At 47.6% G+C, this 27,399-nt stretch overlaps 1 protein-coding gene across 4 annotated transcripts in view; it reads right to left on the minus strand.

Moving 5' to 3' along the window:
* The window catches only part of PRKG1 (protein kinase cGMP-dependent 1), a 1,261,759-nt gene that overhangs the window by 61,867 nt on the left and 1,172,493 nt on the right, over window positions 1-27,399 (minus strand). The window contains exons 1-2 of one of the 4 annotated variants that reach the window (XM_043596142.1): window positions 4,181-4,186; window positions 3,414-3,416 (exon numbers count right to left, since the gene is read on the minus strand). The exons of the other annotated variants lie outside the window; for them this stretch is intronic. The gene's annotated coding sequence lies outside the window, so the exon portion shown is untranslated. Of the gene's footprint in view, window positions 1-3,413; window positions 3,417-4,180; window positions 4,187-27,399 lie in introns of those variants that run through there. 4 annotated transcript variants of the gene reach the window in all.

Here is a 27,399-nt window from a genome sequence, read left to right on the forward strand (position 1 = left end):
TGGCTTTGCAGACATAACATAACTGCAGAGAGAGGGCACAAAACCTTTCTTCGGCCCCTTCGGGAGAGGCAAGTGCTGAACTGGGGAGAGGAGATCCTCAGAAACTTGTCCTATGTCTTGGCACCTGTGTCCACTGAAGTGACCTGGAAGGCAGTCAGGGGACCCAATGAGGCAGGGCTGCAGGAGGGGGCTCTCTTTCCAGATGAGAACCTGAAGGAGTTACATATCTATTCATGTCTGTAGCACTTTTGCATTATTTGGCCAGGCATAGGAAAAAGACAAGACCTCACTGCAAATGTATAAAATATAGGGCGCTGGGTGGTTTGGTTGGTTACATATCTGACTTCAGCTGGGTCACGATCTCACAGTTCGTGAGTTTGAGCCCTGCATCGGGCTCTCTGCTGTCAGCACAGAGCCTGTTTCCAACCCTCTGTCTTCCTCTCTCTCTCTCTCTCTCTGCCTCTCTCCCGCTCTCTCTCTCTCTCTCAAAATAAATAAATAAATAAAACATTAAGAAATATATATAAAATATGAAGTAAAATAAAGTTGAGGAAATCATATTATTTTTAACAGCGATTATTTTTACTGAACTACAAAGGATATTTCTTTTTCAGGTTTATTTGTTTATTTTTGAGAGACAGAGAGAGAGCAAGCAGGGGAGGGGCAGAGAGAGAGGGAGAGAGACAGAATCCCAAGCAGCTCCCACACCGTCAACACAGAGCCGGACACCGGGCTCAATCTCGCGAATTGTGAGATCACGAGCTGAGATGAAACCAAGAGTCAGATGCTTAACTGACGGGGCCAGCCAGGCGCCCCTACAAAGGATATTTCAACAGGAATGGAATTGGACTATGGTACTACCTGCACAAAGATGCCACCTAAGAAACATAATAGGAACTAGGTGATAGATAGTCACTCTGTGGAGTTTTGGGTTTTAAAAAGCAGATACGCCCAGACACCCACTGCTACGCTGATAACCGTTTCAGAAACAAGATTCCCACAGGCCTTTCTTGCTGCAGCTGGCAGAACCAAAGTGCCACACAGACCACAGGATGCCCCCGACTGCAACTTGGATTACTCAGCTTGCCCAAAGTGGACTGTGTTTTTAATTTCAGAATTGTATTCCGGCCTATGCATGAAGCTGGGAAAAGGCTAAGATCGATGGTTCCTGGAAGATCCGAGATTTGAAACAGTTTCATCAGCCTGATTGTTAGAGTGTTGCTTGCTAATTGGAAAGCAACGATGTAAAAAGAAAAAATGAACAGAAAAAGGAATTATTGCAGCTGCGGGTCTCGGGCTGATAACATCACGGTTGCAGGCCTTATCATGTCTGTCTAGAATACGTTTACATACAGCAAGTGGGATTCTATTACCGTCTGTTCTTATTACAACAGTTTAGAGTATTGCTAGGCAATTTGTTTGGAGAGCGATTTCTTAGGTGACGGAACACACGACGTGTGTTACCTAGCACCACGGTGGGTCAGGAATCTTCTGGAAAGCAAAAGATTCTTCAGCCGTTGAAGTTTTAGGGAAAGTAGGCTAAGCAGGTAATTCTCGACATCAGGGATCTCTTTGGAACATACTGGTAAGGATGGCTAGTTCTTTACTAGTGATGTCCCAATCACCTAGCCCCACCTAGGGATGGAGTGTTCCATGGAGAAGCACATCGTGCATATTATTCAAGTTTATCCTTTCTGATTACCATATGGATCTCTCACCCCATTAGAAACAAAGCTTACTAGGGAATCGCTATTTCTAGAATGGATTACCTTCTTCCAAATCATTTAAAGCATAATTTGTTGAACAAAGTGCAGGATTCACAGGACGATCCCAGGCCATCATTCTGAATAATCAATGACCGTGCCGCTAGCTGTACTTAAGGTGACCTCAATAACACTTCTGTCCTATAATACTCGTTATTAGTTGCTCAGGTTTTAAGTAGTATCTCTCGATAGAGTCAGGGAGACTGTCTTACCTCCCATTTCTGGCCCAGATACACTTACTCTCTGTCGCTAAAAGCCAGATAGCCAAACTGGCTAGAATTGTGCCCATAACAGTCTATAATATATCCATGCCATCAGTGAGTACCTAAGGAGGCAATAATACAAAATAACTAAAACATAGTCTCTGGAGGCAGTCTGCCTTGATCAAATCCTAGCTCTCCTGTGCTCTGCCTACATGAGTTGGAACCAGCTTCAGGATCCCTCTGTGCCCCAGCTTTGATGGTTTAATGGCTACGCTGGCCAAACTAACTCCACCGGGCTAGGGTAAATAATAAATGAGATAATGCCTGTGAGATAGAATAGTAAGCAATCAATAACAGTAAGATGATCTGTACCTTTCATGTGTTTTTACTGGGTGCCTGGTACTTTTCGTAATTACTAACTGCCCGATTTTCCCATCTATTGATGTTTGCGTCTCTAAGTTGCTGTTTTTCCCCTCGGCTAGGATCTGGATTAAGTCGAGTTGTGTGTCCAGCAAACCAGAGATAAATGGGATGTTCCTATATAGGGACAACATTAATTTAGAAACAGAGGAATATGCAAATACCCCATGAAGTTGATGTTGTGTTCCTTTCCCTAATTTTCAACTCCTTCATCCAAAATACTCTAATTGGTGGTTTATGGTGCTCCCAGAAGACCCTGGTAATGCTTTGCATGGCTGCTCTAAAATGCAATGTGTGCTGTGTTTTCATGTTTGAATTTCGGAACCATCTTGGATATAATCCGGTGCTATCAAGTGATGGGGGATGCGGTGCATGAAGCATGAGATTTCTGCAGTCCATCCTATGACCCCTGTAAAAAGGGGAGTATGTGAGGGTCTCCTTTTGAAATTGAAATTTAATAAGCTTTTAATTCTACCAGGTGTCACTCTTAGAGAGTGCGGAACTCGTGAGCTGTCACACGGACAAAAGAAAAGCACAACATCGTCACGTGGCTTCAGCCACTATTCCCTGAGCTTGTGGGAGACAGACGATACGTCACCGTGCTCTTAGCCACAGTCAGGCAATAGATACAGAGTCACACAAGGACCATCATAACCCCGAGCCTGGAAATGCCTGAAACAGAGTCTCGAGAGGCATTCACGGAAAAGTCTGAGGGCGTCCTCTCGGAGGATGGTTTGTTGCCAAAATCAGAATTGTCTAAAAGCTGCTCAGTCACCCAATCCTGCAAGCAGACCCCTCTCCCGTTTTCATGGGGCTTACTCCCTATGAGTCACTTCCTTCAAGCCACACTGAGGGCAGTTCATTAGGAAACAGGGACAAAGACGTGGCCACGTCCCAAAGGAACAGTGGACCTCACTGGGTCCTTCAGGAACATGTAGGCAACGCTAGGCACTGCAGATGCCTTATTCCGGACCAGAGACTTCTAAGTGTGTCTTTAGTAGGGGCAGCTAAATTTCAACTCATTCACTTTCTTGCCTTTGGGAAATAATTATAAACACTCCTTTGATAAAGACCTTACGAGATTTAGAATGTCTTTATCCTACTGAGTAACGTTTATGAGGGGAACATTCCCAGAGGTGAGTTGTGAAGATAAAATAAAAAAGAAGAGGGGGACAATTCCTTCTTTATCGCTTCACTGACAAATAACAACAGATAAAAAAAATAGCACGCGGATGCATTTTCTTTTTTAGAAAACAGAGCATATTTGCAGGATTTCATCATGTCATACGAGTCTATGGGCTATACCGTTAACATACAGGGCAGTTACCATCACGTGGGGCGGTCTTAGGTCAGTGGGAGAAATACGGGTCCGTGGCTAATGTTTTTTGAGATGAAACTGGCACAACACGGCTTTGGAACCCACTCGGTGCTAGCTCCCTGGGCTGGCAAACCTAACGGAGGGTCCGGTCCCGCCCCGTGCTGCTGGTCTACACCGCACAAATGCTAACTAGGGTCCACAGCCTTCTAGACACGGACACTCAGGGACAAGCTAAGACATGGAAAGAAAGGCACTGTCACTACACGTTCCTACTGTCATTCCGTGTCTGCCACGGTCGAGCCCCTCCCAACGCCCTGTCCTGGCATCTCAGGCCATACAGGGGACACTCTTGCCAGGTGCACTGCCCAGCAGGAAACAAGCAGAAGAACTTACAAGGTAAGCCCATCATTCTCAAGCTCGATTTGATCTTTTTTTTGAGCAGCGTTTGCCTGGCTGGGACAAATGGACAAAAGTACAGCTTCTGAGTCAAAAGACATCCCCACATTGTTTAAGAGCAAGACTCCCCTTTTCTTTAGCTCAGGTTCCCTCCTTCCAGACAAATTTCTCCTAGGATCAGCGGTGCAGTGGCTTACATTCCTGGTTTAGCTGCTATCTCTTCACGCCTTTTACTGTCGAAAACCCAAATCCAAATCCGAAAGTAATTTTTATTTGGATTTTTATTGGATTTCGAAAGAAAGTAGATTGTTTTTGGATTTTAAACTCAGTGAATGAAAGCGAGAGTGCATTATGGCCCCGAGGATCAATTGAGAGCTACCGTCGCATGACAAAAGAGAGATTTTCTTGTTATCAGGAAAATGTCACGGGGATTAGGACTTCAACTGAACCTACCTGGCACTTGAACTTCAAATTCACTTGCCTTTAAAGAATTCCAAATCCCGAGCAATTATAAAACACCTGCTTTAGATTTTTCTAACAGAAAGTGAACATGTGAGTTTTGTGGCAAAAACAGGACATGAAAGCTATGGCAAGGCTGACTTCCTCTGGAAGGGGAGGGATGTCTGAAATTAGAAACATAAAGTTAAGAAGTAATATGACAATCGTCATTGGGCTCACTGCTTGCGAGACAATCTCTCACTCGCTACCCACAGGAAAACAGTAACATAACCGGGCACGTGCAGTGTGCTACGTCACCAAGAAGGGAAGGGGGTATGGGGGACACCTCTGTGTCACCTCGTCACCGCATGCTTTGTGGCCGCTGCATGACAGATTTCTGTCACTTATGTCTTTAGATATTGCTAAACATACGGAGCTCCTTCTTGGGAGAAAACGTCTTCCATTCGTACCCCGCATGTACCATTTCTGAACTGAATATGCTTTGTACGAAATGCATTCCCTCAAGGGAAAAACCAAGACTCTTAGATGCTACTGTCACCACGACATGTTTGTTAGGTAACCAATAGCTCCCTGTCAGTATTACTCGTGAGACTTCTGTCTACCTTCACAGGAATTCCCAATCAGCCTCAAGTTCGACTGTGCCTGCCTCGCTGACCCGATTCGTAAGAGTTTCCCCCCATAGATTGTGACCTAATTTATATGACGTATAAAAGAGATCTAATGGTCCTGAAAGAGGGAGAAGTATTTTTGCTTTTGTTGTTGTTTTTTTTTTTTCCATCCTTCCTCTGGGGTCTCTGTAAAGTGAAAATGACGGTCACTGGGACACCCCATGATCGGGGACTTGGCCACCTCTCCAGATGACTCCAAGCCCTGAGGGATGCGTCCAGGTCAGACCCATTCCATGTCTGGTGACGACACACACCTTTCAGTCATTACTTTTCAGCATGAAAATTATACTTCAATCGACCCAAACCACAAAGTCCATTTTCAAGGTTGGTAAGAGATCACCTTTGCTCTGCGTGGTCCATAATGGAAACCAAGGGGCCGAGAGTGACCACAGTTACCCCCCAGCTTAGTAACGGACTCATCTTGCTGTGAGGGACAGGCTGATGCCGGGAAAATTCTGTAATCTTTTTTTAGCATTTACTAATCTAACTAACTCTCCTGAGACTGATGAATTATGCAGGCCGGTTCTGCTCAAAGGCATTTGACGGACTAAGGCAAATAACTGGACCAAGTTGACCGGGTGAAATAAAAACCCTTAAGCTGTTTTAGACACTTCAAGTCACCTGAGCGTTATAAGCAAAATAGAATTCCAATTTCCGGTTTTGAGCAGAATCAGCCAGTTCTCTGACACCATCAACTACTTTTCGCAAATTGCCAATAAAAACAAGCGTATGCCAGGCACTGTGATAGATGCTGGAGATCCAGTAGTGGACAAAATGTACCCCCAAGCCCCACAAAAATAACAAAATGAACCCAGGGCTCCTGGACCTTACACACTGGTGGAGAACGACAAAGACACAAGTGTGTTTGCAGTATGTTGATTTGTGGTAAAAGGACGGAGAAAACTTAGGCGAGGAAGTGCCCCAGCACAGGACAAAGGTGATTGGGGAGGGAGGCACTTTAGTGAAGGTCTGAGGGGAGGGGAGCACATCGCCTACAGGCCTGCAGACGCGCCTGGATCTGAACAAGCGGGCCTCGCGCAGCGTGCTTTTGTTTATTTATTTCTGTTCACATTTATTTATTTTTGAGAGACAGCGCGTGAGCAGGGGAGGGGCAGAGAGAAGGAGGGGACACAGAATCCGAGGCAGGCTCCAGGCTCCGAGCAAGCGTTCAGCACAGAGCCCGACGCGGGGCTGGAACCCACGAACCGTGAGATCATGACCTGAGCCGAAGTCGGACTCCTAACCGACTAAGCCCCCCAGGCACCCCTAAACAGTGTGCTGCTAGAAAGCAGACACAGGAGGGCAGAGGGAAAATGGGGGGGGGGGTGGTCCACGTTGCTGCCAGAATCCGGGCAAGAGCAGATGTGGCTTGGACAGAGCGGGTAAGGCCAAAGAGTTGTTTCGGGAATGTGTACTGAAGGGACAGCCCGTGTGATTTGTGGTGAGATGGATGTGAGGTTCGAGCAACGGAAGGAGGAAGGGGGGACGTTCTGAAGTTCTCACTCTCAAGAACAAGCATAGAGTTTCTGTTGAGCGAAACAAGGAAAGCCCTAAGAAAAGCAGGCTTGGAGGAAGAGTGGGAGTCTGGTTTCGACAGTTCGACGCCGCAGGGCGTATGACTTAGCCGAGTGGCTTTGTCAAGTTTAGGCTGCCGCCGTCTGAAGCTCACAAGACACACCTGGGCTGGAAGGGTGGCTCTGACAGTCGCCTGCACGCAGAGGTACAGAAAGCTGTGGGACGAGCCCAGGTCACCGAGGATGGAAGTACAGACGGAGAACAGATCAGGGACCGAGCCCAGTAGCACGGCGACAGTGAGGTCAGAGACTAGGAGCAAAGAAGGTATGACGGGTGAGGGACAAAGAACAGCAGCAGAGGGGCGTCTGTCTGGGTGCCTCAGTCGGTTCAGCGTTGGACCCTTGATTTTGGCTCAGGTCACAACCTCATCGTTCGTGAGTTTGAGCCCCACGTCAGGCTTTGCACCAACAGTGCGGAGGCTGCATGGGATTCTCTCTCTCCGCTCCTCCCCCACTCACGTTCTCTGTCTCCCTCTCAAAATAATTAAATAAACATTAAAAAAAAAAAAAAAGAACACCAGCAGAGCATGGGGTTCTGGGAGCCCAGGGAAGGACACGCTTCAAGGAAAGGAAGCGGTCAGCCGCGTGTGTCACATGAGACGGGAAAGGAGACTCAACCAGGGAAGTTAACCTGTGGAGGTCACCGGTGTGACCCCCAAGTCACCAGTGGGGCTGAAAGGCTCGCGAGAGACCAGGAGGCGAGAGATTGGAGACGCTCTCTTTATATGTACATCATACTCATTTATAAAAGGGAACCAAGGGTGTTTGGTTGACTTCCAGTGATGAGAAAGAGGCAAAGATTGATGGCGCGGAAGACGGAAGACTTTTTGGGGTGACGTGCGGCACAGGGAAAGGCTGGAGGAGGTCCAGACCAGCGACCGCCGGCTACACTCCAGCGGTCCCCAGCATGGAGTGCTTGAGCGGGTGGACTACAGGGCAGGGGGGCTTGTCGGACGCCCAGACTGGGGTGCACTGCAGCAGTCCACGGCAACGTGCTTTCCCATCGACCGCCGGAAACACAAACCGCCATTTTCCTTAATGAATGCTTCCTGGGGGATGGTGACTATTCCAGACCCTTTACTTACTGTCCTTCCGTTCCCACAGGAACAGCCCTCTCTGAGGAAGCTAAAGCAGTGATTGCCGGCTCTCCAAGGTCACGTGGAGTAGGAAGTCCAACGGGGTTTTACACAGGGAGCCTGACTCTGAGTCCCTCTCTGATTCTTAACTACTCATGGCTTTAGACGCCCACCTGCTCACCTACCTAGAGAGTCCCACAGCCCCCCTTCTGTTTCGTGTTTTCAAGAGTGAATAATTGTATGAAAAATTACTCACAAGGATATGGAAGGTACTGGAAAACAAACACCATGAATCTAGGCGCAACTCGTGTTATTACGGCGAGGTTGAAGGAGGGGTTACGGGATGACTTTTGTTTTACGGCATCGTGGGGAGAAGAAACTATTTCTCCCCGGGCCCCGTTCTTCACAGACGACCCGTGCGGAGCCCCGAACAACAGGAGGTGACGGAAGCAAGCTCGCTGTGCATAGAGGGGCTGCTGCCACGGGCACACGAGGCCGGCTCCTTGAAAGGGGTCACCTTGCCGGTGTGCTGGCTTGTGAGTCATCAGAGGGATGGCTCTACGGGAACACCGGGGACTGTTTCCTGGGAGACCAGGCGTCCCTGGTCTCTGGGAGCCGGACAGAAGCTGGTGACTGAATATTCTCACCTCTGCCCTCAGAGTCCCAAATCCCACCTACGTAAAGGGACACTTATCGAACCGTCCCAACCTGTTCGCGAACACACGGCCGACGGCCTCTGCTCCAGTTTTCTGTCTCCAGCATTTGGAAAGTACTTAGCCCGAGAGCGCAGAGGTCTACCTTAACCGCAGAATGTTTCACTGTCCGCTAGCCTTTTGCTTTCTAATGAGAAAAAAAGACGACTCTTTTAAGGAAGAAACTATGTCTTACTTCGCATTTATGACATTATTTAGAAATATAAAGCTTACGGTAGACATCGGATAAACATTCTTTGATTTGTAAAAGGCCTCATTTAGACCAATTTATTACCTCGTCCTTTTGTGTGCGAACCGAACGGAAAGTATCTAATATTATGGGTTCTCGTTTGTTAATTTCTTCACTGAGTTAGTGAATACCTATGTGAACACTCGTCCTACTTATAAATGAACACAACTTAACACACAGCACTCACCTTTAGACTCTCCTTTTAAAGTTATATTTAATAAAAGTTCCTATTTTTAGGCTTTATACGCATAAAATTGAGTACAATGTTGCTATGCAAATAACCTGAACTTTAATATTAAGTAGTGGGGAAACAAAATAAACAAGAAAGGTGGGTTGATTTATTTTTTGAATACAGTTTATTGGAACTCAGCGCGCTTTCCCATTCGACTTTAATAAGGCTTCTAGGTTAGGGATTGAATGCCGCATAGTGTGTGATCCCCAAACGTACTGGCTTGAACCAACAATAAACCTTTGTCATCTTACAGGGCCTGCAAGTGAGGAGCTGAGAGCAGCTTAGCAGGTGGGTGTCAGCGTCCCTTGTCAAGATGTCATGGGAGGCTGTGGTCATCCGGAGCCTGAGGAGAATCGATCCAGTTCCAAGGCGGCTGAGTCACACAGCCGGCCAGCTGGTGCTCCTTGTTGGCAGGAGCCCCCAGCTGCTCTCCGGGTGAGCTTTCCCACAAGTTGCCCAAGTGTCCCCGGGATCTGGTGACTGGCCTTTCCTGCCAAAGCAATGGCAGAGGGAAAGGCGGAGGCCACGATATCGTGCTGGGATTACTTCTACAGTATCCTGGTCACACGAGCAGCGATAATTCCCTGAAAGAGGGCATTACACGAGGGCACGGACGCATTACAGAGACAGCTGATCTACCCGCCCCCCCCCCGCGTCTAACACCTCCACTCTCAGGGCCATAGCAGGACACAGGATGGCAGGGCCTTACTGAGCGCTGAAGGCCTGGAAAGAATTCTCTGCAGCTTTGCCTTGACCTTCTGGGTTGCTGCTGCTTTCGTCTGAGCCATACTTCCTATTCTGGGGAGGCGTGCCCAATTTTGAAGTTGAAGACTTTTCCCCTTCCTGCTTGAGGAAGTTTGAGGGTTCAGACGACTCTTTGTTTTGTGCTGACTCTGTGGCTTTCAGTCCAAGCTGGTGACGTTCATGCCGTACAACCCCCTTCGAAACTCCGTGGGTCTCCCGTGTCTTCTCCCGGACTTGGTTCCATTACAAAAAGACACAGCCGCAAATCCCTTTGACACAAGCTCTTCTCAACCGTTGGCTTCCGGGAAGGCTGTGCAGCCGCAAGACCCTTCAGCTTTTCACCCACCATCTGACTGAAGACTTCTCTGTTCTGAGACCCTAACAAAATATGTCACGGCCATAATTTTAACTCTGCATGGACATGATGTTTTCCTGACAGGGCCCGCAATTTCATTTTTGCCTGGAAGATGCTTCTTCTTCTTCTTTAAAAAAATTTTGTTTTTTAAATTTATTTTTCAGAGAGGGAGAGAGTGAGTGAGAGAGAGAGAAATACACAAAGCACGAGTGGGGGAGGGGCAGAGAGAGAGGGAGACACAGAATCCGAAGCAGGTTCCAGGCTCCCAGCACAGAGCCCCACATGGGGCTCAATCTTGGGAACCATGAGATCATGACCTGAGCTGAAGTCAGACGCTTAACTGACTGAGCCCCCCCAGGCGCCCCTGGAAGATGCTTCTTAAGTTTACCATCGCTTGCCTTCCAGGGAGGTTACCCATTCTTCAAACCAACAATGGCTGGTTGGTTTGACATTCCTTTATTTGATGTTATTTCTCTCATATCATAAGCAGCGAGAAGAAACCAAGCTGGATCCCCAACATTTTGCTGGGACGCTACTCCCCAGCCAGATTACCCAGTTGAGTAGGGGCATTTTCTACTTTTTGTGTCACCACAGGGGACGGTGTCACTCAACGTTCTGACACTGCCTTTGGGGAAAACACTGCCCTCACTTTTCTCTAAGCCCTTAAGGGCAGCGTCCTCCTCCACGGCTGTCAGACTCCTGTGGACCGCTCTTCAAAGTCTCAAGTCCTTCCAGCTTCTGCCCACCTCCCTATTCCAATTTCCCCCCACATTTTAGGTTCTGTTGTAGCAGCACCAAATTCCAGGAGCCAAAATACGCATTCGTTTTCTGATGCTGTATAACAAACTACCCTCAAACTTAATGGCCTGATTCAATTTACCGTTTTAAACATCTTTGGGCCCAGAGTTACCGTGGGTGTGGAGTGGCTCATGTGCAGGGTTTTGTCTTGAGTCTGTCGTGAGGACGCAGGTGAGACGTCGGCTGGGGCTAGAGTCATCTGAAGGTGTCAGTGGGGTGCGAGGCCCCCGGGCCAAGGTGGCTCACTGGACGGTCGGCAAGTTGGTGCAAGCTGCTGGAAAAGGAGGCATAATTTCCTTTCCACGTGGGCCTCTTGGGAGGCTGCATGGCGGTGATCTCATCCCAGAGGGAACAGAGTCGAAGCCACACCGTCTTCTGTAGCCAAGCATCAGCTGTCACACAACGTCACCTCCTCTGTATTTTATCGATCCCAGGCCACACAGCGTTTGAGTGTGGAAGGAGGTGATGAAATGATGTGATTACCGGAGGCTGAGGCCTCACTGGAGGCCATCTTCAGAGTCCGGTTACCAGTGTATCGGGTTGAACAGTGTGCCCCAAATCTACTTCCGCCCAGAACCTCCAAGTGTGACCTTAATTGGAAATAGTGTCTTTTCAGATGGCAATTTGTTAGGAGGAGGTGATACTGGATTAGGTAGGGGCTCGACATCGATGACGAGTGCTCTTAGAAGAAGGCCGCATGAAAACAGGCACGCACAGAGGAAACACAGCCGTATTAGGATAGAAGCAGAAATGTGAACAATGTGGCTACCAGCCAAGGAGCACCAAGGATTTCAGAAGCTGGACTACTGGAAGGCGCCTTTCCCAGAGTGTTCAGAGGGAGCACAACTATGCCAACGCCTGGATTTCTAAATTCTAGCCTCCAGCATGATGACAGAATAAGTTTCTGCAGTTCTGAGCCTCCCATTTTTAGTAATTTGTTACAGCAGATTACTCGGAAACTTAAATTTATATTCTTTAAATTTCAGGGGTTTAGGGGCGCCTGGGTGGCGCAGTCGGTTAAGCGTCCGACTTCAGCCAGGTCACGATATCGCGGTCCGTGAGTTCGAGCCCCGCGTCGGGCTCTGGGCTGATGGCTCAGAGCCTGGAGCCTGTTTCTGATTCTGTGTCTCCCTCTCTCTCTGCCCCTCCCCCGTTCATGCTCTGTCTCTCTCTGTCCCAAAAATAAATAAACGTTGAAAAAAAAAATTTAAATTTCAGGGGTTTAGTAATTCTGTCAGTAATAATCTCCCAGTGTACAAAGAAATGAATGATTCCTAGAGTGCTCCCTTAAGTGAACCAGCAAACAAACCCCGAAAACTAGGTGTTACAACCCACTTATTTCAGTTCTTCCTGTGATCATTTCAACACAAATTTGTTTCTTTCTTAAGTTTTGTTTATTTATTTTGAGAGGGGGAGAGAGAGAGTGTGAGCATGAGTAAGAGGGGGAGGGGAAGAGAGAGAATCCCAAGCAGGCTCCATGCTGTTAGCACAGAGCCCAATATGGGGCTGGAACTCATGAACTGCAAGATCATGACCTGAGCCGATGTCAAGAGTAGGATGCTTAACCGACTGAGCCACCCGGGCACCCTGCCATCACTATTTCCAAGTTGGTTATAACCTTGTAGATAAAATATGTATACAAGTCGCTGAAGAATATTAAAAAAACATATAATTAAGACTCAAACTGAGTGCTCAGGTCCAGTTATTGAAATCAAGTCAAGATGTCATGAGGTTTGTGAAAGAGAAAATCTGCACAACAGTGACAAAAGTTGGATGGGTGGGATTTGGGGAAAAATGATCAAGTCAAATTTGTATCTCCCTTGCAGCCTACACATTCCTGTGCACACCCCTCCAGCCACACCATTTTCACGCCCCTGACTGCTCTCTCTCTGCCTTTTCTTACGTTTTACTCTCTGGACCCAACTCCTATTCCCTAATCCTCCCTTCTAGCTAGTCCCCGCCTCCTGTGCGTTCCTATTATTTTTAGCGTCCTCATCAGTGGCCTGGCATTAGTCTTGCTATGTACATTTTACACTGCATTTCAGACTCTGAGGACAGAGGCCACACTGTAGAGAATGCCACTCTGCCCCTGTGCCGACTGTGGGGGCCTGGGACATAGGGATTACGACGGCTGATTCCTAGTAGTGATCAAGTTTTATGTTCAAGTTTATGTTTGAAGTTTCATTAATGAATATTATGTGCATTGGATTTTGTCTCTTCATCCTTTTCTTCTTAAGTTTATTTATTTTGAAAGAGACAGAGCACGGGTTGGGGAGGGGCAGAGAGGGAGGGAGACCCAGAATCGGGAGCAGGCTCCAGGCTCTGAGCTGTCAGCACACAGCCCGACGTGGGGCTCGAACTCACGAGTTGTGAGATCATGACCTGAGCTGAAACCAAGAGTTGGATGCTCAACCAACTGAGCCACCCAGGCGCCCCTTGTCTATTCATTCTGAACTGTTTAACACAATGGAAACGTGCTAAATAACCCTCTGTGTAACCATTTTAAAGTGGACTGTCTTCCTGTGATGTATCCCTGTCCTCAGTCCTCTGCCCCAGTTCCTTAACGCTCTCCTATGAACCAAAGTAGCAAAGGAGTGCAGGGCCGGCGAGTATAAATGAACAGCATGAGAGACATGATTTCTCCTCCTTCCTGTGACAATGTGAGCGATAAGCAGGAAGGACGGAAGAAAGACGCGCTTAGCAACCAGGAATAGCGCCTAGTTTTAGGAGATTTGCTTTCAGAGGTACATCAGCTTTCCCCCCTTATGGGCAACAGTAATGACAACTATGGTGAAGTGTTCTGTCATAAAGAATAGGGCCTCTCATCAAGTTGTACGTGGGACTCCATACATTCTGGAAACACAGATGCCCGTGGGTGTCGGGGACTGGAAATAAAACCAGAACTCCAGTCTAATGGTGAAGGAAGGGAAGGGGGGGGGTCTTTCTCAAGGTGAAGAGGAACAAATTATCACAATCTCTGAAGTGATATTTCATTTAGATGGGACTTTACAAGTGTAGAGTGGTCCCAGGTTAGGACTTGCCTGCCATGACTGTACAATAATCAAGTTACAAAGGAAGATCATCAAACGCTTTGTGGGTAGTGATGGAGATGCCACATGTGTCTCCCTAGCTTGTGGGGGATCATTTAAAATCTACCCAAACCTAACTTCTGATGCCTGCCCACACCACCACCACCCCGCCCTCTGCCGGTCCACAGACGCTCCAGTAAACAGCATCATTACCCCCCCAATCAGACCAAACCATAAAGTCTTCCTTGATTCTTCCCTTTGACTCAACCCGTATTAATTTACCTGCAAATATGGTCAATTCTCCTTCAAAAAATGGCCCCAAGCCAATAACTTCTCTCCTCCACTGCCACCATCATTTTGCAAGCCACCTTCATCTCTGACCTGGATGTCTACATTAGCTTCTTAATAGGCTTGTCTGTTTCCATTCTAGAACATTCCCTTTGTCCTCTACAAAGAGTCAAAGTGACCCTTACAAATCACTGATCAGTCCAGGTCACGTTCCTACTCTTAACTCTTCGATGGATTCAGCATTTATAATATAATTAAAAATCCCCACCAAGGTCTATCAGGTTCCATATGTCCTGACCCCGCCCCCTCTCCCACCTCCTGTGCTACCACTTGCGCTGCTGGCTCACTGGGCTCCAGGCCTGTTGGCCTCCTTGGTGGTCTTGAAATATGCCAAGAACACTCTCCTTCCCGGGCTTCTGTAGATACCGTACTCCTACCCGCAGAGCAGGGCAATGCTCCCTGGACACGTTCAGGTCACTGCTCCAGCAACACTTCCTTCCTGGCAGCCAGCTCTAAACATCTGGCCACCCAGGGCACTTCATTCACCTCCCCCGTCATCACATGATGGAAGAGATACTTGCGTAGGAATGGCTGGGAGTTTGGCAATTGGACAAAGGAAGAAGAACATTCTAAGAATACTCGGGGAAGCATTGGACACAAAAGGGTGAAAGGACCCGACTCCCACAGAACCAGGAAAGTCGTGGAGGGCAGCAACGAAAAAAAATATGTAGTTTGCCGCCCGCTCACAGAGGGCCTCGCGTGCCTGGCAGAGAAGCTGGATTTACTCCCGACAAGGGAAACCAGTGATCCTTGACAGAGGATCTCAGCAATCAGCCGATTCACAAAAACGTGTTGCCATTTCTTGTACCCCTGAAACTGGTCTCAATTGCATCTCTCCTCATTTCGCGAAGGGTTCATCTTCAAGGAGAGAGATATAAGTCAAGCTGGTGCCTGCAGAAAAGAGGCTGTCCCCACGAGCCACTGGGGTGGCATCTCACACTCACGGAGTTGGTGCCCACGACTGCTTTAGGAGGCAGTTAGAGGGGTGTCCGTGGTCAAGAACCGATCTGCCCATTTCGATGCTGTGGAATTAGTATCCTAGGTTCAGGCTGTGCTCTGTGATCATAAGACGCCTGACAGATATGAAATTAGTCTAAGTGTGCGCAATCAACTTTTGCCCTACTCTAGGGTGGACATAGGCGAAGTCTGGGAGAAAGGAGGGCGTCCAAAATGGATACGACGTAGTTCGTTCAGAGGCAGGAAGCAGTGTAAGTGACTAGTTCTACAAGTGAATCACAAAAAGCCTAAAAATGAACAAAACAAAAGGTGCAAGTAAAATGCAGACCGCTCTCAGAGGGGCACGTATGCCACTGTGAGGACGACATCTGCCTTCGGAAAGCCACTGAAGCCAGTCAGGAAACAGCTGGCCCAGCAATGGAGCTGCACGGGCTGGGGCCCACATCCTAGAAGACCCTGAACGCGAGAGCCAGGCTTCCAGACTGTCCTCTGTAGTTTGGAGAAGCCAGTGTTACTTTTTTTAATCTGGTTACTGGAAGGGATCCCAGGAAAAGGAACTTTATTCTTATCTGTTTACAAAAACACGTGATTTGGAGACAGAGGACTTAAAGATGACCTTCCGACTTTGAACCTTGCCTTCTCTCCAAGGGAATCCATTCAATGACTTCAGAAAAGGGAATGGGAAATCTGTCTATCTTGTTTGGTTTTTTCTCCTTCCCCCTGTCATTTACAGTATTTCCAGATGCAAAGCATCATTTTCCCTTGGGGGTGATCAGAAACGCGCCCACTATTTCACAGTAAAGAGGGGCAAAAGCAGCCATTTCTTTGGGCCCTGAGTTTTCACGTATCAACTCACTTGGGAGACCAACAAAAAAGTAACAAGTGAGAGGGCTGAGTGTTTTTCAGCCACTTCTCCCTTATTCGACCCCCCGCTAGCTGGCGAGGGAGTCACTTGGGTTTTACCTCCCTTCCTCCAACGGGTCCTCGGTCTCACTGTTCTGAGCACTGGTAGGGGAGTGAGAGCAACCAGTCGTTGGTGAGGAACCCCGGAAAAAAGAAGCTAACGGGGGGAGAAGAACACGCGAAGATGTAAAGTGAGATGTTGGGATTATTTCTCATTAATGTTTATCCTCCCTCCTTGGTCTTGCCCGGTCCCGTTCCAGGTCATGAGTCAAGACATTTTAAACTCAAAGGATTATTGAAGGCTTATGCAGGCAGTTGGTAATCTGAAGGAAAATACCGTCTGATTACATTTTCTAATTGTCCAAATCATTGTCATTCTTTCCAGTTCATTTCTTTACTGTGTTTTCCCATGACTTTTCCAATTCTTGTAAGCTTGTAAATGTGTTGCACATGGCTAATTAAAGCCTCCGTGCTGAAAATCCATTCATACGAACACGTAAACGTTCGATGAGCCGTTTCCCTCTTGTGTGAACACAGGAAGTGTTCCTTATAGAAAAGCTCACCATGGAAACAAAGTCCCACAGGGGAACAGGCTTCTCTCCTTCCGTTTCCCTTTTCTTGTTTCACTTTTAAACAGATAGGCTACCATTTGCCTTTTACGTCTAGCTTCCCTGACTTCTGCTGAATTCTTGGTGTGATTGAACGCACGTAATATTATCTCTTATACGTTGCTCAAGGGGCTCTCGGGACATAGAATTGTTAGCATTAAAATCCATGTAGGTTAAAAAGTTTGGTTGAAAATATTAATCAATGATAAGACTCTTAAAGGCAAGAACGGCCTCTTTCCTCTCCAGATACTTAGAAAGTGCCAAAGTGACATATACCTCGAAAAGGTGTCCCAATTGCTTCAGCTTTTTATTTATTTATTTAAAAAAAAATTTTTTTTTTTCAACATTTATTTATTTTTGGGACAGAGAGAGACAGAGCACGAACGGGGGAGGGGCAGAGAGAGAGGGAGACACAGAATCGGAAACAGGCTCCAGGCTCCGAGCCGTCAGCCCAGAGCCCGACGCGGGGCTCGAACCCACGGACCGCGAGATCGTGACCTGGCTGAAGTCGGACGCTTAACCGACTGCGCCACCCAGGCGCCCCTGCTTCAGCTTTTTAAACTGAAGAATCTCGAGTAATCCTCTATTGTTACCGTGCAGATATTTTCGAGAGTAAATAGAATTAGAGAATATAGAAATATAGAATTTGTATTTAGGCTAAGACCCAAGATTCCGTATTGCAACCATTCATACTTCTGAGTACTTCTGTGCTCAAAGACGAAGTAGGTCAGACCAAAGCACACCTTAAAACACACACAAAAAACCCAAACCCCAAACCTCAAAAGCAAGACAAACAAAAACAACCCAGGAAATATGAAGCCTAAAAAACATCTAATAATTCTTGCCTGATCTTTCTGTTGCCTTTTTTTTTTTTTTAAATGAGAACTACTTGGGTTTGGTAGTTCTCCAAGGCTGTGCTTGTGATCTCCAGGCCAGGGGAAGGACTGGGCCTGTGATGGGTACCAGCTGTGAAGAATCCCTAGTTCATCCCGTTCTTATGAAAAACAACTTATTTTTCTACACCGTGAACTTCCGAAGGGAAACCACTGAAACGAGAGGCCAAAGAGAGATTTCGTTCATGCAAATTACAGTGCGGACTTGAGGAGGAAGGAAAGGGGGGAGCCACATGGTCACCACGAAGGCACCTGTTGTGATGGTGTCCCTCCCTGGGTTTGCTTCCCAGGCACCATGTCCTGCCTCGGTTTCCTCAAGCCAAGGAGAAGAAGTGGCATCAGAAGGCGGAACGTGTTTTCACTTTCTTCTGTCCAGTAGAACAGGCAGTGTATTTGTTAGTCCCTGGCATTTGAGTAACTCTATACCTATATAAAAGTTGCTTCTTTCTTTAAAAATTTTTTTTAATGTTTATTCAGTTTTGAAAGACAGAGCGCAGCAGAGGGGGAGCAGAGAGAGGGAGGCATAGAATCCAAAGCAAGCTCCAGACTCTGAGGTGTCCGCACAGAGCCCAATGCAGGGCTCGAACCCATGAACCGTGAGATCATGACCCGAGCCAAAGTTGGATGCTTAACCGGCTGAGCCACCCAGGTGCCCCCCGTTGCTTGCTTCTTAAATTTTCCTAAGTTTATGTATTTTGAGAGAGAGAGTGAGCGAGTACGGGAGAGGGGCAGAGACAGAGGGAAAGAGAGAGAGAATTCCAAGCAGGGTTTGCACTGTCAGCACAGAACCCAAGGCGGGGTCTGAACTCATGAACCATGAGATTATGACCTTAGCCCAAACCAAGAGTTGGACGCTTACCCAGCTGAGACACCCAGGTGCCCCAATGCTTGCTCGTTTCTATTAAGCCTACCGAATAACTAACTCTCTATGCCATTTGGGGGTAGGGTTGAAATAAAGTGTATTAAAGTATAAAAATCAGAGTGATATGGTTTTCTGTAGACCCTAGACTGTGAGAGTCAGCGGATGCTAACCTCCTAAGAGCATGCAGAGATGTATATATTTATAATCATAAATATGATAACATTTCATAAAAAATTTTATTACAAATCTGTAATTACACAGATCCGTACAACATGTATAGAAACCTAAATGTTAGAAATGTTATACACATTTACAATTATAAGAATAGATTTTTAAAAAGACATAACTTGTACCTAGCAGGTCCCTCGAGAGAACTCTAACCTCTCCCAGGATACATATTTATACCCTCCGCAACTAAAAATAATTACGACAAAAGGAAGTGGGATACACTTACTCCCCAGTAGGCTTACGGCTCAGAGGTAGAGGCAGGCAAGGTCAGGAGGGCCTTGGGTACTATTTTGGAAGGAAGAGAAACAGAGCCTCATAACCGCCCTTCCCGGGCCTGTGGTTTGAGAAACTGAACTCTGAAGTGTTCCCACACAGCAGCTGTATTTCTGCACCACCCTCGCGGAGGACAGGAAGCAGAATGGCACAAAGAAGACAGTTTATGGGATCTGTTCTCTCGGAAAGTGAAACGGGATCTCCAGGCTATTAAATTCACTTCGGCGCAGTGTCTGAACTCACTTGTGACAAGGAATCGTCTGCCTAGAGAAAGCAAGCTTCTGTCTGTGAAAAACCGAAGGGTGTTTAGAAGTATCACATACTTGGGTAGTCGCTGGGTGTAAATAAAACTATAGTGAACATTTAGAGGCATCTCGATCCATTCAATTCTCATAACAGGACTGCCAAACGATCTGGAAATCATGTCTACACTCACGTAAAAGCCAAAGGCTCAGTCTTCTCTAAGGGGTGTGTTAGAAGTGGTCTCGTAACTGGGTATCCAGGTCCAGCCACATGTGCAGAAGAAATAAAAACCCCTCTGCGGTGCTCAGCAGACCTGGGTTTATGAACTACATCTAATTCCGGGACTAACCTAATGCTGAAAGGTAAACATGAGAAAACAGACGATTTCAGTCTCCATGAGCAGATGCTCTTCTAGTTTGGACGTTGTATCTACCTGTGACTATGGAGTTAAAATTTTACAGCAAAGTTCCTTGCTCTGCCAGTGCAATTTGATTTTGAGGAGCTTGCAAATTCCATGTGAAACGGTAGCATCATCGTTTTATGGCATGTTGATAGCCGTCTGCTGGTTCCCCATATCCCCAGTCCCAAGGAGACTGTTTGCTAAGGATCCAACTCTCACAGCTGCTGACGCTCAGTGTCACCTGTGTCTGGTACGTGAGTCCTTCGAGAGAGATGGAAACTCAGGCTTCCATTCTGAGCCTGACAAGCCCATGTTAGAAAAGGGTCCAAAAACATATTCAACAGTGATCAGTGGAACCATCCATCTATGCTTCCAAACCAATGGTTCTTTTGCATTCTTGAAAGCGGTTTGCAGAATCTCTAAAGCCAGCTAGCTCTTTTCTGCCTTTAACTGGACGAAGGAAGAGCAGGAAAGACCCTCAGGGTCTCGAAGGTACCCTAGCTCTCCTTAGCTACTTTCCTCTAGGGTTTTCTTAATTCTATGAGGATAGGCCAATTCTCCAAACTACCACCAGAGGGCACAAAAGTACAAGGTTTGCCGAAAAGCTGAGCCTTCTGTCCCTTCGCAATTCTTGCAATAATCCAACCTTAAGATATTCAGTTAAACATTACAGTTCAGCTTTCAGATCTGCAACTACTCAAGAGATACCCTGTTGTCTGCTTTTTTTTTTTGTTTTATTCTGGTGGCTGATGCTCTGCATGAAATCGAAACCAAATGTTGTTTCTGTCTGTCCCTATTACAAAAATGTATTTTAACATATTCTTTGATTCCTATTAACCTATCTTTTGCATTTGAAGGCTATCCATCCAAATTCATGATTTAACATTTTCATCAGGAGCTTGTTTTTTTTTCTCCAAAGGGCATGAATTTGTGACTACCACCCAAACTTATGCCCCAAGGCACAAAGAGAACGTTGAGGCCACCTGGGCACCATGAAAGAGGCGTGTGGAAGGAAACGCTGTAGGTTGCTTGCCTCTTTTGCTGTGCAGATGCCTGCGGACCCAGCTTTACAGGGTAGCATGCTCCTGGCGAGTCAACTTCAAAATAGAACAATGTTTTAAAAATAAAACTGAGACCTAGTAAAGCAGAAACTCTTAAAACACACAGGAGAAGAAATCTATGACTCATAAATGTAACAATATTCAAAATGACCCACAAAATATAAACATTATTCTGCTTTCCCAGCAGAGGTGGTTCTCACAGCAGAAATTTCCCGCTCCTCGTCTCCTTACCCCGCCATAGAACGAATGCACCTGATCATGTCGGCTGGCTTCCCAAACACAGGGTGTTTGCCCCAAGGGTTGCATCAAGTTGGAGCTCTTTCCTGAGCATTAGAGGAACTTTGGGAGTGTTCTCTCCATCTAAACTTCATGCTCTAGTCCCACAGGGCTGTGTAAGAATCCCTAAACATTCCTTCCATGCCTGTAGTTGATATTCTCTAGCAACTATACATACATACATACATACATACATACATACTTACTCTCATATAACCTTCCCCCAAATCCTCAGGGTGTGTGTGTGTGTGTGAGGGTGACAGAGAGAGAGAGAGAGAGAGAGAGAGAATGTGCGTGCGCGTGCGCGTGTGTGAGTTCCAGCTCCTAGGTGAAGAAATTGAGTGTTAGAGAAAGCCAGTGACTGCTCAGACATCACTCCACATATAATTTCAAAGTCCACACGTCTAAATCACTCTGCCGTGATGTGTATCGTCAGACAGGCTGCTACGGATTTTGGTGTGAAGGAGGAGAACAGTGGGGGATGTACCTCCAAGGTCTATCCCACTTTCTTGCCTTTCTTTTCTTCCAGGCAGAATGGTTACCTCCTCCATGCTCCTGGGGCACTGTGGGGTGCTAGGGCGTCTGCTCTTCCTATATTCATGCTCCAGGAGGCTGGAGAGACAGCGCCGGTCACCCGAGGGTGGGAACCCCACCAGGATACGGGCACCTCGAAGGGGGTCTATAAATATGATGGTGCCACCCGCCCATAGGGCTTTGAGAAAAGGGGCTTATTCTACACGGACCTTAGGTGCCCATCGAATTCAATCCGTGACTTTATTTGTCCCAAGGTATTCTCTCCTTGAAACATGCAAATTCACTTTCTGAAAGCTATTTCTTGTGAGTGTATTAAATACATTTTAAAACATCCAGAGACTGATACTGGTCAACACCGAGAGTCTGAGTGTGTGTATCTTCAGTATGACTTGTAAGTTACTATTATTATTTTTTTGCAACTGAGCGATTTAACATTTACAGAGAGGTTGAATACAAAGCGAGCTTCCAAAGACAACTACCGAGAGGATCTCTGTTCTGTAGACGGCACAAGCTTCTCTCATGGATGAGTCAGTGTCCCTGTCCCATGCCTGTAGTCGTGTGCAAACAAGATGGCCCTAGGCTGCCCACATGAGCCCACCTGCCACCCTCTCTGCAGCACCCAGAGTCCAAGGGGAAAGGATTCTGATCAGCCAGAGGTACATTGTACGCCCATCTCTGAACTGGCTCCCGCTAAGATTTAACAAACTCACCACTGCTGTATTAAAATGCATTTTCCTTATGCAAGACTCTTCCCCTGAGCTTCACTAAAAGCAGCCAAGATTCGTATTGATTCTGTGTGTTATCAATAAGGGATGAAGCTTTGGTGAAGATATCAAAAGACCAGAACAAATTGTTTACTAAAGAACAGAATCAAGCAGTATCTGCTAATTTTGCTTGCCATCGGTTCTGCTCTCAAAGCCATGTTGAGATGTATGTTCTGCTAGAAAGGAAAAAGGAAGGAAGGGAGGGAGGAAGGGAGGGAGGGAGGGAGGGAGGGAGGGAGGGAGGGAGGGAGGAAGAAGGGAGCAAGAGAGGAAGGAAGGGAGGAAGGAAAGAAAGAAGGGAGGAGGGAAGGAGGAGGTCCGTTCCTCCTCCTTCCCTCCTCCCTTCCCTCTTCCCTTCCTCCCTTCCAAAGGGAAGGACTAATTTTGCATTTCATTGTCTTACGTAATCCTGGATTCACAGCAGATGTTGAATTAATAGTCAGCTACTTGAAACCGTGAAAACTTATTTGCTTTCAGTGCAAAAGCCTGTTTCTTGTCTGTAAAGTATAAAAAGAGCTTTCAGGGTTGGTGAACTTTCTCAACTTCCTCAATCAAAGCCTATCTCCCCACAACTGGCAGTCACACCTGTCAAAACCACAGTTATGAGTTACAGACAGGAATCTGAGGGTGGCTGGTCTTTGGATTAGAAAGATTTAACCTCTTCAAGCACAGAAATGCTTTTCTTTAGCTACACAGCACTGGAGGTCTTGCTTCAGAGATGTCTGTGTACTTCCTGGTCGTAGTGAGCACACACACGGAGCAGAAGAGAGGTCCATTTGCCCAAAGTCCCTGCAGCTTCTGGACGTCCACACGGACTCCAGTGGGGACTTCAGTCCACTCAGAGCACGATACAGGCATGCCCGTCCCAACCCCCAGTCTGCACACTCCGCAAAACAGACTCTCCAATAACTTCTTTTGGTGACACTCTTCACTTTCTCTTAAAAGCCTAGTGTAGCAGGAAAGAGAAGTCCAACGAGAATTGGAGTTTTCGGGGCCGTGACTGACACGCTTTCGGTATTTATTGAATACACGCTGATGGTGCCAGTTAGACACGTTCCTCCATGGGACGACTGCTTCGATGAGGGAGGACCTTAGAACTTAAGCCCAGAAGACAGTAATAGATCGGCTTGTTGACACGTACTTTGAAAAGACAACTTAGGCGGTTATGTTATAAACCCAACAGCACTCACGAAACTTTGTGATGCTCGGCTTCCTGCACACACACGTCTGCTGACTAAATGGACAGAAGAATGAGTGAGCCTACTGACCTCCTGAATCCAGAGTCCACTGAATTTAAATGACTGTCTCAGGATTCAGCTAAAAACGGCAGGTAGCCCTGAGCCTTTATGTTTGTTGCATTCCGTGAACACGCATGAGAGGCGACTTCTTGCATAGAGCCTCGAAGGAGGCAGGCCTGTTTCCCGCTCGTGGCAGTTAGAGTCTCCTGGGATATAGGATAGGAATTTATTCATGAACAAATAATCTCTGGAGGAGATTATGATCAAGGAAGCACAGATTTCTGTGACCGAGTGGGGCGTGAGTGTGTGGGGGACAAGGGGACAAGTGAGCCATCAGGGAAGGGATCTCTGAGAAAGGGACATTTAAATGGAGGATCCAGAATCCAGTGGGGAGCAGGTGTGAGGATTCTGGAGAACCCGGTGCACACAAGGAACCAAGCAAAGGTAGGCTGGCTGAGGCCTAACACGCTCCAGAGAGGAGACAAGCGACAAGCAGGGAGACCACGCTGGCCAAAGAGGTGAGGCGCTTTGGTGTTATTCTAACTGCAGTGTGTTTTAGTTGGGGGGGGGCGGTGATGACGATGGTGACAGTTGGTGGTTGGGGCTACTGCTGAGTGAGATTGGCTCCGTCCACGGGGATCCCACGACCGACCTCATGCTAAACATCCTAACACCGTCAGTCAAGCGCTCACAGCAAACCACACAAACATGGATGATTGCTCTGTTTACAGAAGAGGAAATGGAGTCTTAAAGGGGTCAGCTCCCTCGCTCGAGACTGCAGCAGGTGTATGTGACATCATCGAATGTCTGATTAGTACGTGGTCCTCGAGACGCTTCGCTGCAATTGGGTTGCTGGGGAGATGGGGGGGGGTGCTGAGGGGGTGATCATCTGGGAACTCAAGTGGTCCAGGTGAGACAGGGCAGGTGTGAACAGACAGCAGACAGACGTGTGTATCTGCCGATGATCTGAGGTGGGGGCCGCTGGAGGGGAGAGTAGATGCCATCTAAGGACAGAGGGAATAGAATTTTGTGACACAGGACACGAAATCCAAGCGTCAGGCTCCACAGGTAAGTTTTGCTGGAACAAGGGTGCTCTCGTTTGTTTATACGCTGTCTGTGCCTGCTTATGCAGGAATACGCTGGAATACACCTGCAGGGCCCCAAACACTGACCATCCAGCCCCTTAGAGAAAGTCTGCGGACTTCTGTTCTGGTGCAGGATCACGTTTGCTAAGAGATGATTAATGGTATCCTGTCAATAAAGCTTTTCCTTAATTAGTAATTTCCCCCCTCCCCCCAAATGGCAGCAGTTGGAAGACTTCTGAATCGATTCTCTCTCTCTCAAGCATATTTTCTTCACTGCTCAAAGCTTTAAAAAATTGTGAACAAAAAAATACAAACGTTTTTAGGTGAACTTTTAAAGACCTCTGAATAATGAAAAAACTCACATCAGGCACTATTTGTTTTGAAGCAAGGCCAGGGATTTTGGCTGTCGTTGGGTTTCATTATGACACAGCTAGGGATACAGAAGCTGTAAATTATGTAGGATTTATGCATTTTACATAAAGTACATTAAAAGCCGGCTGCTGAAAAGAACAAAAACAGTTACTATTTCTTGACGGAACGGGCAAAGGACGGGCGGTGGGGCAGGACCGCTTGGCCGGTTCACCTGTCGTTGCCTTAAAGGTCATGCTTCTACGATCTCCTTTGCCTGGACGGAGAGAGTGCTGCTTGGAACCCCCCGGGGTGAGGGGTGGGGGAGTCCACGGGGCCCTGACGTCCTGGAGCGGTTCTGGGTGGTTGTGAATCTGCTTCGATTGCTCAAGGGTGGATGCGGGAAAGCTAACTGCGAGGTGGACGGGCCTGCCTGGATGTGCAGACGTGGGAGGGCTGCTGGACTTGACGGAGAAGCCCTTTACCGGAACCCGCTAGTGGGATGTAGCGGACTCGATACAGGGGAGCCACTGTGCTACTCGGAGTTGCCCGCGGAGGCTCTGTTATCATGGCCCACGGGTCGAGCTACAACATATGGAGTCAGATGCAGCTTTAAAAGGGAACGTTTCCTTTCCTGAGCGCCTTTCATTTGCAACACCAACGGGGGAGGCCTTCACCATCAAGGTTGACAACTCATGACTGTTTCCAGATTGAAATCAAGGTCACGCCAGGATCACACAGCGACCAGAAGATGGTTTCTGGAGGGGGGCGGTGGGGCTCCCCGTGAGGCCGCGCGATCGCCGAACCTCAAATTCCTCATCTAGAGAGTCAGGAGGATAGCAATGACAGATGCCAATTCAAAGGATTCAATCAAAGATGCAAGTAAGATGCTTATCTCAGTGTCTGGTGCAAATCAAGCGTTCACGCTCAACTCATCATTTTGGGAAAAAACATACTCCTGATTCCAGAGATCCTCTCCTGGGATCTTATGGGTTTGACACAGCTTCTTTGTGCGTGTGAGAGCACGAGCTGGTGACAGTCCCGTGGGTAATACTTCCCTAAATATTTTCCCTAAACTTCACCTATTCGTACCAATAAGATGAACTGAACCCTCCAGACCAGCTCTGCAGAGGACAGAGGATGCCTGCCTCCCGTAAGATGACCTGGGGGATCCGTACCCCCTGTGCTGTGAGGTGCCCCATGTGGAGAAAGGTAGGGCTGTCCTGGGTGGTTCCAGGGAGGCGGCTGTGGTCTGGGAGCTCCAAGAGCAGGTGGGTGTCTGCTAGTGTCCTTCTGTGGCAACCACACAGGTCTGAACCCCCTACATAGAGCAGAAGTAGGTCTCACGTGCCCACCCCTGCAGCAAATTTCCAAGAGAAGACAGTCAGTATGGCGCTTGGGAATTTTCTCCAAGACAAAAGCTCACAGGGCATAACGCACACGCTCAGTGGCCTTCTGAAACCTTCTACCGCAGGGAACCCATGGTAGGGGACAGGCTTAGAATCTGTGCCAGGCAGAAGTTGTGGGTGAAACATGCATCTGATTTTCTGAATAGAGTCTGTCCACTTCTAGTGTTTTGTTTTGTTTTGTTTTTCCCCTCTGAGAGGACAAGGAGAATCTTCGCTCTGTGACTGTAAGGTGGACACAGTGGCCCGCACAAACAATGCCTTGGGCAACACAGTAGGTTTGGGGGAGGGAGAGGGCACGTGCAAACTTTACAGAATATGGTGCTGCTCTCTGCATGGGGGTCGGAGAGAAAAATACAGGCAGAGGACTGGTGGGAGTCAGAAGGGAAGCAAAGAGAGAGCAAGGATGGGTGGAGTCCGGCTCCTTCTCACAGGATGTCATGTAGGACATGGTCAGAGAAGCATCCCCCGCAGCCTGTCGTTTGCTAACCCGAGCAGTTAGTTTCTCCGGGGCAGGCTGTTCAAGATGGTGCCCCAAGGATGTCCCATCTCAATCCCTGGACCCGAAAAAGGTAAGCTCATTTGGACAAAGAGTCTTCGGAGTTGGGATTTAAATGAAGGGCTGATTGGAAGATCATCCTGGCCTTTCCCGGGAGACCATAGATGCGCTCTCTGGTAATTTGCTAACAGGGACGCAAAACGAGTGTTCACGTATACACCAGCGGATGCGAGAATGCAGGAAACGCTGCAGGGATGCAGCCACAAACCCAGGAACACCGGCAGCCACTAGAATCTGGGAGAGTCAAGGGATGGGTCTCCCCCGAGAACCCCCAGTGCGAGTGTGGCCCCGCCAGCCCCGAGCCTGGGTCCTAGTGAAACTGATCTCGCACTTCTAGGCTCCCGAACTGTGAGAAAACACATTGCTCTGTTTCAAGCCACCCCTCTGGTGGTGACTTGTTGCATGAACCACAGGAAGCGAGCACAACATCATCACG

The sequence above is a fragment of the Prionailurus bengalensis genome, chromosome D2, assembly GCF_016509475.1.
Source record: "Prionailurus bengalensis isolate Pbe53 chromosome D2, Fcat_Pben_1.1_paternal_pri, whole genome shotgun sequence".
NCBI classification, from domain to species: Eukaryota; Metazoa; Chordata; class Mammalia; order Carnivora; family Felidae; genus Prionailurus; species Prionailurus bengalensis.